The following is a 12,100-nucleotide window of genomic DNA, read 5'->3' on the forward strand; positions in this document are numbered from 1 at the left end:
ATGGCGCATCTACCCTACATCAGCTCCCTACATGAAGATACTGCTCTCTTAAACTTGCATGCTACGTGCAGAACAAACAGAAATTATTGGCTTAGTTGGTGTGGCCAATTTTAAGTCTTATTTCTGCTTTTTTTTTTTTTTTTGAGAAAGAAAGAAAGGACTTTTTGGTCTGTCCAGAATAAAAATGTATTTCCCATCCAAGGCTGGGAAATATTACTCTATGAATCACCAGATCCTAGGATCCCAGATTCTTTCTAACTGAGCTCAATGTATGAATGGATGTTGCTAAATCAAACTAGTCTACAGTCTTTTGGTGTGGTTGTTGTGAGCCCTGTTTGCCCTGTAAGAGCAGGCACAGAGATCTGGATTTGGCTACAGCATGGAGCTTGATCTAAAGCCCGCTAAGGGCAGTGGTGTTTTTGTTTTACAAAACTGCTGTCACTGGCCTGGATGGCAGCCCCTACGAGATCCATAACCTGTGTAATTGAGCAGCCTTGATTCACTGATGCCAGACAATACCACGGGCTGCAAGGAAGGGCCTTTGTATCTCCTTTATCAGAAGCACACATCTGTAGAAATAAAATGCCTGTAGTTATAGAGTCATTCAGCTGATAGTTTACCTTTAATTATATTTTGGTATATTGTATTCTTTTTAGCCGCTTTCTTTGACTGACTCTGCCGAATGCTTTGTGTTATTGGCAGCTGTTGACGGTATCAATTCAGGTTGAGTACTGGTAGGAAAAATGCTTTAATATGTTAGCCTGCTTATGGCTAAATATAGCCCACAGCAGTGAATAGTTTGTTCTTTTCGTTTAATTGAGCTAGTGTATGTTCAGTATGAGATGAAGGGGAAAAAGCACATAAAGTGAAAATAGTTTCTTTGCAAGTATGTGATCATGTAGTTGGCTTTCACCTTTTAATATTCATTCTCTCATGTGCTGACTTTTAGATTGCTATGTGGAACAAACTATTGATTTTTATTTTCTTCCTCCAGTACATTGTGTGTGAAACACATTTTCTGTTTCTGTAGTTTCAGCACTTGGAGCAAAATTGATAATTTGACTCCCTTTCTGAAAGCGGTCTTTAGATATGAAGTACTGTCACTTGATTGCCTGGGGCCTCACTGGGTGCTGTGTTGTGAAGGGGCAGGCATGTCAGAGGCTTCTGGATTTTAACTCTTTGTGTTTAAGTGGAAGATTGGAGACAGGGGATGGATGCAGACAGAGGAAACAGTGAGACCTTGTTGCTTGATGGGGTGATGGTACCACACTGATGCTGTGGTTCTATAGTTGTTTCTTTAATAACTGATGTTTTTGATACAGGGGAGTGAGAAGGGGAAAGTGACCGGTTATTTGTATACCGTTGTTCAGAATGGCAGGATGTCTGATGTGGGGAGGTTGGTTCAGCTGCAGGGGGGTGGATGGGATGCCCACATGGTTCCGTATGGACAGGGTCTGTGGAGCTGTGCTCGGGGTGGGCAGTGCAGCTCTGTGTCCTGCTGGCTGTCAGCGCTGGGATGTCTGAGCTGGTGAGCATCCTTAAGAAGGGAAGGGAGGCTGTGCAGACATTTCTGTAGAGCTGTGTGAAGCAGTGCGTGGAAAGTGCTGACACTGATGATAAAGACAGATTTGTGTTACTAGGGCAATAAACCAGCAAAATTGGGGTGTCTGTGTCTTCTCTGACTTACACAGACTGGCATCTTTCTGAGCAGTATGTAGAATTACAGCCTAAATGACAAAAATTGCGATTAGCGTTGAGTACAAGAACAGTTACAAAGTTGATTAGTGCGTGTGTGTGGTACCACATAATGGATTGCATCTTGTGTAAGAGGCAGGGAGAATCTCAAGCGATGAAGCTGAATGGGACTTGGGGTGGAGCAGTGAGAAGGCGCAGTGTTGTGTTCAGGTCTTGCAGAGGCCTCCCTGGGACAGTCTGAAGGAAAGCAGTGTGCCCAGAAGCGCTCTGTCAGTCAAACTAGAGCTGCCTTAAAGGGAACAGAGGTTTGGCTAGAAAGGTGTTGGCGGAGGCTGATGGGGAAAATGTATCTTTGAAGTCAAGGAATGGAAACCCAAGGGGGAGAAAGTTGAGGGTGTGAACTCCAGGTAGCAAATACAGGGGCTGGCCAACAGGCAGGAGGCACTGAAGAGGTGGATGGGAGCAGAATGCCTCAGATGTCAAGAAGGTGACGAAACAGTGTTCCAGCTGGAGGTGTAGAGTTAAAGCTTGCTGAAAAAACAGTCCTCCTGGAAGGAGGAAAAAAACCCCAGCAAACCAGAACGGAAACAAATGGTCTCAGGTGCCTTTACTTGTCCTTCATTATAGACTCAGGTGTTCTTGTTTCCATTTAGAGATGACAAACAGGAATGCATGTGAGGGCTATAGAGTGCTGCAAAAATGACATGGGAACCTGTACCACAATAAATTTGTTTGGCCTCTTCCCACTTCAGATGCTGTGCCAAAATAATTAAAATAGGTGAGCTAATTTAATTATGCTAGTCAGATTCTTCTTTACATGGAGCAGCTTCCAGGTGCTCCAAAAGAAATCTGTCATGTCTACGGAGTAATGATTACTGTTTGTGGTGGGGACAGAGTAGTTTGCTGCTAGCATCTGTGTGAATGTATTGTTGATTTAAGTTTCACAAGCATTTCTTAATATTAAAGAAGCTTTTTGGAAAACTGCAAATCGTCCTTTTTGCCTGGTTTGAGAAGTGAAACTGAGCAAACAGCTAATGCCGGGACTGCAGCCCTAGTAATAACCTGGAAAGGCTTTGCAGGTGGAGGTTATACAAATAAACTGAGGATGTGGAAGCTGTTAGGTTCCCAGCTGGTAGGGATTTCCTTTTAATCTGATTAAGTGACTTCTCTTCCCAAGCCTTTTGTATATAGTGCTTTGAGCACTCATAGCAGGGGATATAAAACCAATTAAAAATCATTGCATTTCTTAAGCAAAAGATTTTTCAGATTATACATTCTGTTTGACTTACGAGGCATAATTCCATTAGTGAATAATTGATGCTACTTATTGTTGCTGTATTTATCTGCTGAGCTAAAATATCCCCTCTCAGCATGCCTGAGCTGCAGAGGGCATGCCTGCCTTGTGCACTGGAGCATGGGCAGGCATCCCTGAGGCTTCTGTACGCCTCTGGCTGCAGAGCTGGGAGGAGTCTTGCTCCAGGTTGATGGAGCTAAATTGGCTCAAGCTTGGCACTGCTATGTCCTCCAAGCTGCAGAACCAGAGTCTTGTGTCTTTGTTGCATTGTGTCAGGAGACCTTCTCTTTCCTACTGATTGTCTTTGTTGTAACGTGGGATTTCCCCCTGCTCCCTTCTGTGAAGATCACTTCCTTTTCTGGCATTGCTGTCTGATCATTTTGGCCCTGAAAACTGCAGCATATATGGAAGTGGAGCTACCTGTGCTTCAGAGGTGACATGTGGATTTGTGCCTGGAATGGGATATTCTGGAGGAGCCTAACTCTTAAAAGTCCATCTCTCCTGCTGGAATGGGCCCCTGGAGGAGCTGCATGGTGCTCACTCACTTGTTTGGTTTTTGTTGCAATTGCATCTGCCTGAAGAGCTCACTTCTGCCCATCATGTAAAGTGCATGGCTATGAATTCTCCCATTTTCTGAGATATGAGCAGTGTGAAAGAGGTTTTCAGCTTTTCCTTTCTGCAAATAATGCAGTAACGTAGAGGAAACGGGAGCTTGGCAGCAGCGATCAGCGTGCACCAATCCCTTATTCTTTTCTGAAGATATAACTTACAGCCTCAGCAAACAAAACTAAGTCATGGTGGATGTTGCTCTAAGCTGTCGTCAGGGCAGGAGCGCAGAGCCCCTCTTGCACACAGCCGCGTCTGTGCACTGGTTCAGGGCTCCTCTCCATCTGTTCGGTTTCTATCGGGGGAGGAGGAACACGCTCCAGTGTTCAGCCATGTCTTGGGGGCTGAAGCAAGCTGTACAGCACGGGTACGCAGTGCACCTCGAGAAGGGAGCCTCAGCCTTGGCTTCCTCTGCCCTGGACAGACGGAGACATGGCTGCAAGACAGGCCTGGGTGACAGCTGGCAGTGCTCAGACGTGCGCCTTGCTGCTGGAGAGGAGAGATGCATAGAGAAGAACAAGAAAGGAAAGAATCTGCAGGCGGTTTGGGTATTTATAGTGACCTCAGCCTGACAGGGTTTAAATATTGAACTTATTTAAACACTCAGATTTTTAGCTATTACACTCATTTAAAATGAGCTCATGTATAATTAAAACAATTAAAATATTGAGCTGATATTTAAATATTAAAGCCAGACTCCTTTCCCAAAAGAGAAACCACAACTGTATCTGAATAAAATGAATGGAGGCAATTAAATGGTTTCAGACTGCAGTAAATTACAAAGGTAGGATCTTTAGGGATAGGGGAAGTAAGAGACACATGAAAGAAAAGAAATGTCATTTCCTCAGTTAAAAATCTATAGTCTTCTGCAGAAGATTTCCTGCCAGCTGTGTGGATGGCTGTTCTGCATCTAGCTGCAGTGTTAATGCAGTCCGAGCCTCTAGAAGGCACACCTTCATGATGAGAGATTTTTCCAACCCTTTGCCTTTAATTGGGATCAAAATGAGGCTTTTATAAAACGGAAAAAAAATATATCAAGGTGTCTGCTTTGCTTTCTTTAAGATCTTAAATAGAAATTCGAAGAGCTTTCAGTATTTCTGGCTCTGAGGGTGTGGGTCGTAGGCTGTTGCCCTTATTCTGAAATGAACCGTCCTGAGGGACAGGGGCAGTTGTTCTGCTTTGTTTTGTTCTTTCTCTTGCTCACAAAAATATTTTTTGAAGGTCTGTCTTATGTAATGTTTGAGTGAAATTATAAATAATGCAGCTGCAGGCTTACCCAGGATGCAGTGAGCGTGTTTGCTGGCCCCCGTGAGTCTCCTTTCACTTAGCTATTTAGAAAAGAAAAAAGGAGCTGGGGAGCCCAGCCACCTCTTTGAGCTTGTCTGCCATTTGCAGCATGGAGGTGGTGTATCTTCCTTCCAGTGAGTTACTTTGGCACACTGCATGCTGGGAGCAGCCTTCAATACATTTGGATTTGGAAATATAGGGTTAGGCAGGCTTTAATTTTTCTTTTTTTAATTTGACACCTTGCTAAATAAGGCCTACAGGCACAATAGGTGACTGTGTCATCCTGCCAGCACCTGCAGAGGTGGTAGCAGTGGCTTTGCCCCTCTGTGACTCTTTTCCTGTTATCAGGGAACTTCTGTGGAGTAGAGGCTCTCGTTTGCAGAACCTGAATTTTTGAGGAGGAGTGGAAGGTCTTCAGAGAAGCAGATCTGATGGCTCAGGAGAGGACCTGAGGAGATGCCTACAGGTTGCAGCAGGCTTGTGGGAGGAGCAGGGGTTGTTGCTCCTGAAGTGTAAGTTGTGTGCCAGGAGCACTGAGCCTGGAGGCAGAGTTCCCAGAGGGTGGGTATGGGGTTGGGGGGCAGTGGGCCTGCAGCAGCCCAGCACTGTTAGCAGCCATCTGCACTGCCTGCTGGGCGTCTGTCTGAGGGGGCAGCTAGGATACGAGGGCAGTTCCTGGCTTTGAGGCCTTGACACATGTTCTTGTCAACCTCTTTAGGGCCGGAAGCCATAGAGTTGCTCTGCAGATATGGTCTGTGAGTAAAAGACAGGTGTGTTATTGCAGGCCCTTCTCTAGAAATGGGCAGGTGTGCCCTCAAGCTGCGCTCCCTGTTGCCTTTGGTTTCCTGTAGGATCAGTTGCATCCATGCCCAAAGCATAAAATGCATCTGCTGGGTTTGGGAGCTGTAGTGGCACAGAGGCTCAGGGTTTGCTGAGGAGGATGCAGGCCCTGCCAGGGCTGTGGTGATGTTGTGATGCTGCAGTGATGCTGTGATGTTGGGCGTAGCTTGGAGTCAGCTCCCAGTCCGTTAGAGCTCTGTGTGCATGGGTTTTTGTGACTGGCATATGTGCTTAAGGCGGGCATTATGGACTGTGTGTACGGAAGAAACATAAATAAGGCTCCTTAAATTGATCTAAGTGTGACCATTAAGGTACGTTCCCGTATCTCTGTCCTGAATTTAAGGAACTTTCTCTGCATTGCTTTCAGAATTGTTGTTTGTTGTTACTTTCGGAGTACTTGTTGTTTGAAGTGCGCTTCAGTTTTCAGTGGGTAGTCCCTGTGATGTTGTAGCAGAAGCTTCCCTTCTGTTGGTTGGTTTGTTCTGGCTGTGAGCATTCTGTGGAAGCAACAAGCAATACAATTGTGAGGTAGGAGACACTGGGTCATTATGGGAAGTAGCAATAGGAAGGAGAAAGGAGATAGAATCATAGAATCAGAGATGGTGCAGTTTTGGTTATTTTCCAGCATTTAAGTTTGGAGGACTTGTTTTTGCAAGTAATAAAGGAAACATCAGAGATGTCCTCTTTCAGAAAGTGCAGAGTTCAGTGTTTAGAGTTGTTGACCTGTGAAGTAGGAAGGAATTTTTTTTAGTACGGTGCATGTATATGGAAATGCTAGTGTATGGATCTCCGTGAAGTTGTTGTGATGCTGGTATTACTTGCTGAAGTAGAAATGATTACCCATCTATGAGTTAAAAGCGAAATTGATTTGAGCTGTGGTGTCATCTCTAGAGTGTATTTATTAACATTCTATTAATCTCTAAACCTTTCAAATCCAATGGATTCTTTCCTACAAGGAGTATGATCAGTGCTTAATGATATAGACTGATATGAAAAGATAGATACAGCAGATTGAGTTTTGGTTTCAGTGCTTCACCACTGAAGAAAGAGACTTGTGGGAAAAAGTTAAAATTCTAACCTGAGCACTTAGCTCTTCCAAGAAGTAACCAAGCAGCCTGTGCTGTGAGTTGCCCCTTGCCAGCCTCTGCCACCCATCCCTTCTTGCTGGCCAAACAAAAACCGAAGCCAGTATTGGAGATGAAGCAATGTTCAGGTTGTTCAGCACACTAAATGTCATGTGGGGATGAAAGACACGTTTCCCTCTGTTCTGCTACTTTACTTACGCCTTAGGCAAGGATGAGGAAAAACAATGCTATCTCCTAGAGAAGTTTTGAGGCAAAATAAATGTGTGTGAAGAATGTGGTTGGAAGGTCTTGGAAAGACGTGCTGGAGAAAAGCCTTAGCAATTTCTGTTATTTTTTCAGTAGAAGCTGGTAAGATATCTTCTAGAAATGCGGCAGGAGCAGAGAAGTTAGGCTAAAGCTAGTGCACAAAGCCAGCCGTAGCAGAATAGCTTTTGTCTCTGAATGGCACAAGTGTATTGTGTGTAGCGGCTCTGAACTGTCCTCGCAATCTGTACTGGTGGACATGGGAGCAAAAACCACTTAAGATTGTATGATGGCCTATCAAATACCCGAGGGACTGTGAGCCTTGGAGATGCCTCGAGTCTCCAGGGTGACTAGTTTATAAAAAGAAACCCAAAAAATCTGTGCATCTATTGCTCTTCTGACCTAAACAGCCATTGCTGGCCATGAAGTTGATGCAACTTTGCATCCATCTGCATCTGAGCCACTCTGCACTGCATCTCTGCTTGCCCAGCGTCTTGCCTTTAGATTTTTAGTGATAGAAGGAACTGAAATTCTGTAGTCAGGTGTGCAAACAGCTTAAAGCAGCTCTCTCTGAGGATACCTCAGTGTATAGTCTACCTGGATGGTTTTTGTTTAAAGAACTGCTGGTTCTTTTATCCACATACAAATACACGTGGAATTTGAGTACACAGTAGTTGCACAGGTTTTGTTTTATTATTTGAGAGCTGATAGATTTTGCCCAGTATGCTGAAGGTAGAATTGATGTAATATTTGTGAAGACTGATGTTAATGTAGCAGGTCAGATTTTTCAGGAGACAACAGAAGCTGCGTGTTCTTAACGTAGGCTTTTTTTCTTTTTTGTTTTGTTGCTGATTTACTCTCTGATCCAGAGGTTATTTGGATCAGCGTGCAAAGCTACCTCATGCATGCTTTTGGTGTCTTACATTTTCAGCAAAATAAATAATGGGTGGGCCTGGAAGAGGAAGGGTAATGTGAGATACAATCATTCTGGTGTCTTTGAGCTAATGGTAAAACGCAGAAGGATCACATTCTGCAGAATAGAGCTGGCTGGAGTTTATTTTTCAGGGATGCCATTTAATTTTGAAGCTCCCTGAGATGGGTATGTTTAATAAGCAATGGAAAACTCCTGGAACGTGAATCAGGGTTGTCCCCAGGCTCAGCATCCAGGGCAGTCAGGAGTTGCAGCTGAAAGTCAGTACGTCTGGTCCTGGATATGGATGTAGATGAAGCAACTGGAAGTCCTTGAGCACGAAATGGTTGGGACCTACTGGTTCTGGAATCCTTGCTGGGATGCGGTTTCCTGTGTTAAATCTCCCAGGTTGCCTGCGGAAGAGATCTGAAAACTGAGGCAGTGAGAGCACATGAGTGCAGCCGGATCTCATAGGCTTCCTTGGCTGCAGGTGGAGGCGGCTTCTGGGGTGGGCAGCACCCTCTGGACCTGCTCGCCCTTCTCTCATTGCACACTGCTAGTGCTGGGCATGGTTTGTTGGGAAAATACATGGATTTAAAAGTGTTTCTCAAACCAATTTGTGGTAGGAGTAGCGGTTTAGAAAAGCTGACTTGAAGTCATGGAAAATGTATTGTAGAGCTGAGCACTAGGATCTATTACTTTTTTTTTTTTTATTAACGGGACCTTGAAAATCTTGTCCCATTGTATAGAGTCAGAGAAGCTTGAGTACTGGCTTGTTTTTAGACAATCAAAACTATGGAGAAAAAGTAGATATCATGAATGGCATTTTGGATGTAACATTTCTATTCAAAATGGCATGTGTCATTTTAGGCAAATTGGGGATTACAGTGGGAACTATGTTCAGGAGCAGAGCATCTCAGCTTTATTGGAGCAGATTGTAAGCTGAGGTGTTGTGGCTGACTTCTGGTGTAGGTCAACATCAAGTGTCACTCTGAGACCCTTGCTGTTGTGTAAATATAGGCATCCTCAAAGCAGGTGGGTGTTCTGCCTGGTGGGGCTGCTGAGTGATAGCTCTCCTCTGTGAGCTTCCTTGCTGCGATTGGAGGTGGCATTTTCCAGGCTTGTGCAAGACAAGCACGTCCTTTCTTGCACATAATGTTGCCCTTTCCCTAATTGTAGTGCATAATGTATTGTAGAAATCAAGTCTCCTTTAATGTTTTTATTGTGTACATGAAAGTTGTGCATTATCAATGTAATTACTGAGATAATTTATTACTCATTCTATGCTTTACTAGAGCACTTTCCAGCAGGGAGCTGTAAAAGGTAATTTTGATCTCCTTAAACTTAGTTTAGGTTATTAAGAAATATTTTTTAACATCGGAAGAGGGGACTCTATTTTTGCATAACCTAATAGCCCCTTAAGGCCAGCCTTTTAAAATCTCATCAGTCAGAGAACGGAGCAGTTAGTCTTCTTCCAAAGTGTTCAGTGACTGTGCAGCATTTGGGGATGCTCACTATTAGGCTTTTCCAAGTGACTGGGAGGCAAGTGGGATTAAAACCAGCAAAGCTGTTTTATAAGAATGGCTCTGGCTATTCCACTCTTTGAGCGTTAGTAGAGGTATCTTAGTGCCCCAAACGGTGTGGAGTGATGGAGTGGGTTGAGCAATCCCCTTTGCAGGCTGCTTCTCTGTTAGCTGCTGTTGCCATGCAGGCTGTGCTGGTCCCAGCAGGGACTGCTCCTGTCCCTCGCAGCAGGGTTCAGGCTCTGCTCTACGTGGCTGGGCTGTGCCTCACTCCCTTCTTATTTCCTTCTTGAAGAAACTTTCTTCAGATGAGGATCTCCAATAATATATCTGGAGAACTAAGCGGAAGCTGCTTCTCTGTAAAGTGAGAGGGGCTCATTAATTGCTTAAAAATTAGGCAGCCTCCATCTGAGTAATTGGTGTTATCTGGCTGGCCTTCTTCGGTCTAAGCAGTAGCTCATTAGTAGATTACACACAGATGGTACTGTGCTTCAAGGTATTTAAAATACACAGGCAGAGAGCTATACTAATAAGGCAAACCTGTCCTTACTCTCTGTGCCTGAGCTTGCTGCAGACAGCAGAGGGAATGGTGTCATTTGGTAAATATCATTAGGTAAGGGCATTTTCATGAATGTATTTAGTTTTCACATTCTGCAGGTAAAAGATTATGATAAATTCTCAAAATAATTTACTGTTTCTGAAAAAGTTACCTTGCAAGAAGAGACGTGAAATTTCACTTATTCAGTAGCTCGTTTACCCGTATAGTTGCATAGAGGGAGGGATTTATTCAGAGCCTTATTTTTTATTTGGAACACATACAGGTTTTTGCTTTTCATTCTTTCTCATGTGACGTTCACCTGCATGCAGTTCTCTTAATAGTTTATTCAAAACAAGACTTTCTGGGCTGGATTCCTTCTGCACATGCGAGGCAGGGGCAGCTCTGCCTCATTGCTGCTGGGGCTGTGCGGCCTGGGAGGGGCTCTGCTGGGATCAAGGCTGGGTTTGGAATTCAGAGGCGATCATAATCGTGGTTTAGTTGTTAAACGACAGACTTGCTCTCTGCTTCTCCTCCCAAGTGTGTCATTGAACGGACAACTGCTCCTTCCCTCCCTCAGGCACTGTTTTTTCATGCTACGCCTCAGCAGAGTTTGAACCCATCTGATAATTATTGCTGTCCATTAGCGAGCCTCTCTCCTCACCCAGTCTGTGAATTCATAAGTGTGTTGGCTTTCCTGTGTAAGAGACTGTAACCTTTAAGACAGGACTGTGGGAGACAACTCTGTAAAACGTTTACCTGACTGCGGATTTGGCTGGATGGAAAAGTGGGGAGACAAGAAATCGTGAGGTGATGCGATTTCCAAAGAAACTGTGAGCCTTGTAGTAGTGATGGGATTCTGTGAGCGCTTCCGAGGTGGCAGCGCGTGCTGCTGGGAGAGGAGGGCTTTGCAGTGGAGGCGGTGAGGCAGGAGGAGCAGCATTTCATTTTAGCTGTCAAATTGCAGGGTAATTTGATTGGGTTTACTAGTAACCCTAGGCTGTGTTTTTTTTTTTTTCCTCCTGCTGTAAAGCTTTTGAAGTTGGTGGAATTAAACTAGGAATTAACAAACACGACTGTGTAGCAGTGGGACTGTTTCTCCCCTCTGCGTGCCAAGCTTCTGCTTGTTTGGTGTGATTCTGCAAAACATCCATTGATTTCAGTTATTCAGAAGCTAATTACCCTGTAACCCACAGGATCAAGCAGCAGTGCCTGCCTGTTTAGCCTACAACAACGCAGTTCTTATTGTGGTGCCCGGTTGCGCTGGCGCTTGCAGCAGGGCCCTCCCCCTGCCCTGCCTGCGATACGGCTGCGGAGCCGGCGCTGCGCACGTAGCTGCCTCTGCACTCACTGTCATGCATGCAAATGGACAGCAATTATAATTTAAAGAATGGGTACTTAATTGGATGTTTGTACTCAGTAAATTTGAAACATTTTGGAGCTTGAATTTCCCTGCCAGTATAATTTGATGCATGCCGTGATCGGTGCCAGTGGACTCCGGCAGGACCCTGCCCTGCTTCCACCTCGGGCACTGCAACAAGTGAGAGGAGCACAAATGGGCCACAGCCAATCCTCAGGAAGAATCTTTGTCTTTTCTGGGCCGTACCACAAAGCAAATTGCATTGGTGTGGATTTTGCAGGGATCTGGCTCTTCGTTAAAATGAGATGAGCCTGTCAATATTGGAGATGCAGCAGCAGAAACCCCCTGACATCGTGCCTTGGCTGTACTTCAACCAAACAGAGCTCAGAGCAGGCTGCGTTCTGGCGTGCTGTGCGGAGTTCTTCAGAGCCTCCACTTGAAAGGCCCTTTAATGCTAATCCATTTGGATACCATGGTATTGTTTCCAAATACATAATTTGAATTTTAAGTGAAGTTTTGTAGCCACAAGAGAAAAGTAATACGTTTCTGCTTTCATTCTGAAGACTAATCATTTGGAGGAAACCCCAGTTGTAATTCCTCAAGCATTCTTAGGCTTCTGAGAAATGAATCAATATGTTTCTCAACAACAGTTATCCTTGGAAACCCTCTGAGTTAGATATGGCATAAAGAAACAAAGCTCTGGTGGTCTCTAGCTGAGCTTT

At 44.6% G+C, this 12,100-nt stretch overlaps 1 protein-coding gene across 13 annotated transcripts in view; it reads left to right on the plus strand.

Moving 5' to 3' along the window:
- Positions 1-12,100, plus strand: part of IL1RAPL2 (interleukin 1 receptor accessory protein like 2) — a 408,604-nt gene that overhangs the window by 84,811 nt on the left and 311,693 nt on the right. The gene's annotated exons all lie outside the window — the stretch shown is intronic.

This window comes from Numida meleagris, chromosome 8 (genome assembly GCF_002078875.1).
Source record: "Numida meleagris isolate 19003 breed g44 Domestic line chromosome 8, NumMel1.0, whole genome shotgun sequence".
Lineage (NCBI taxonomy): Eukaryota > Metazoa > Chordata > Aves > Galliformes > Numididae > Numida > Numida meleagris.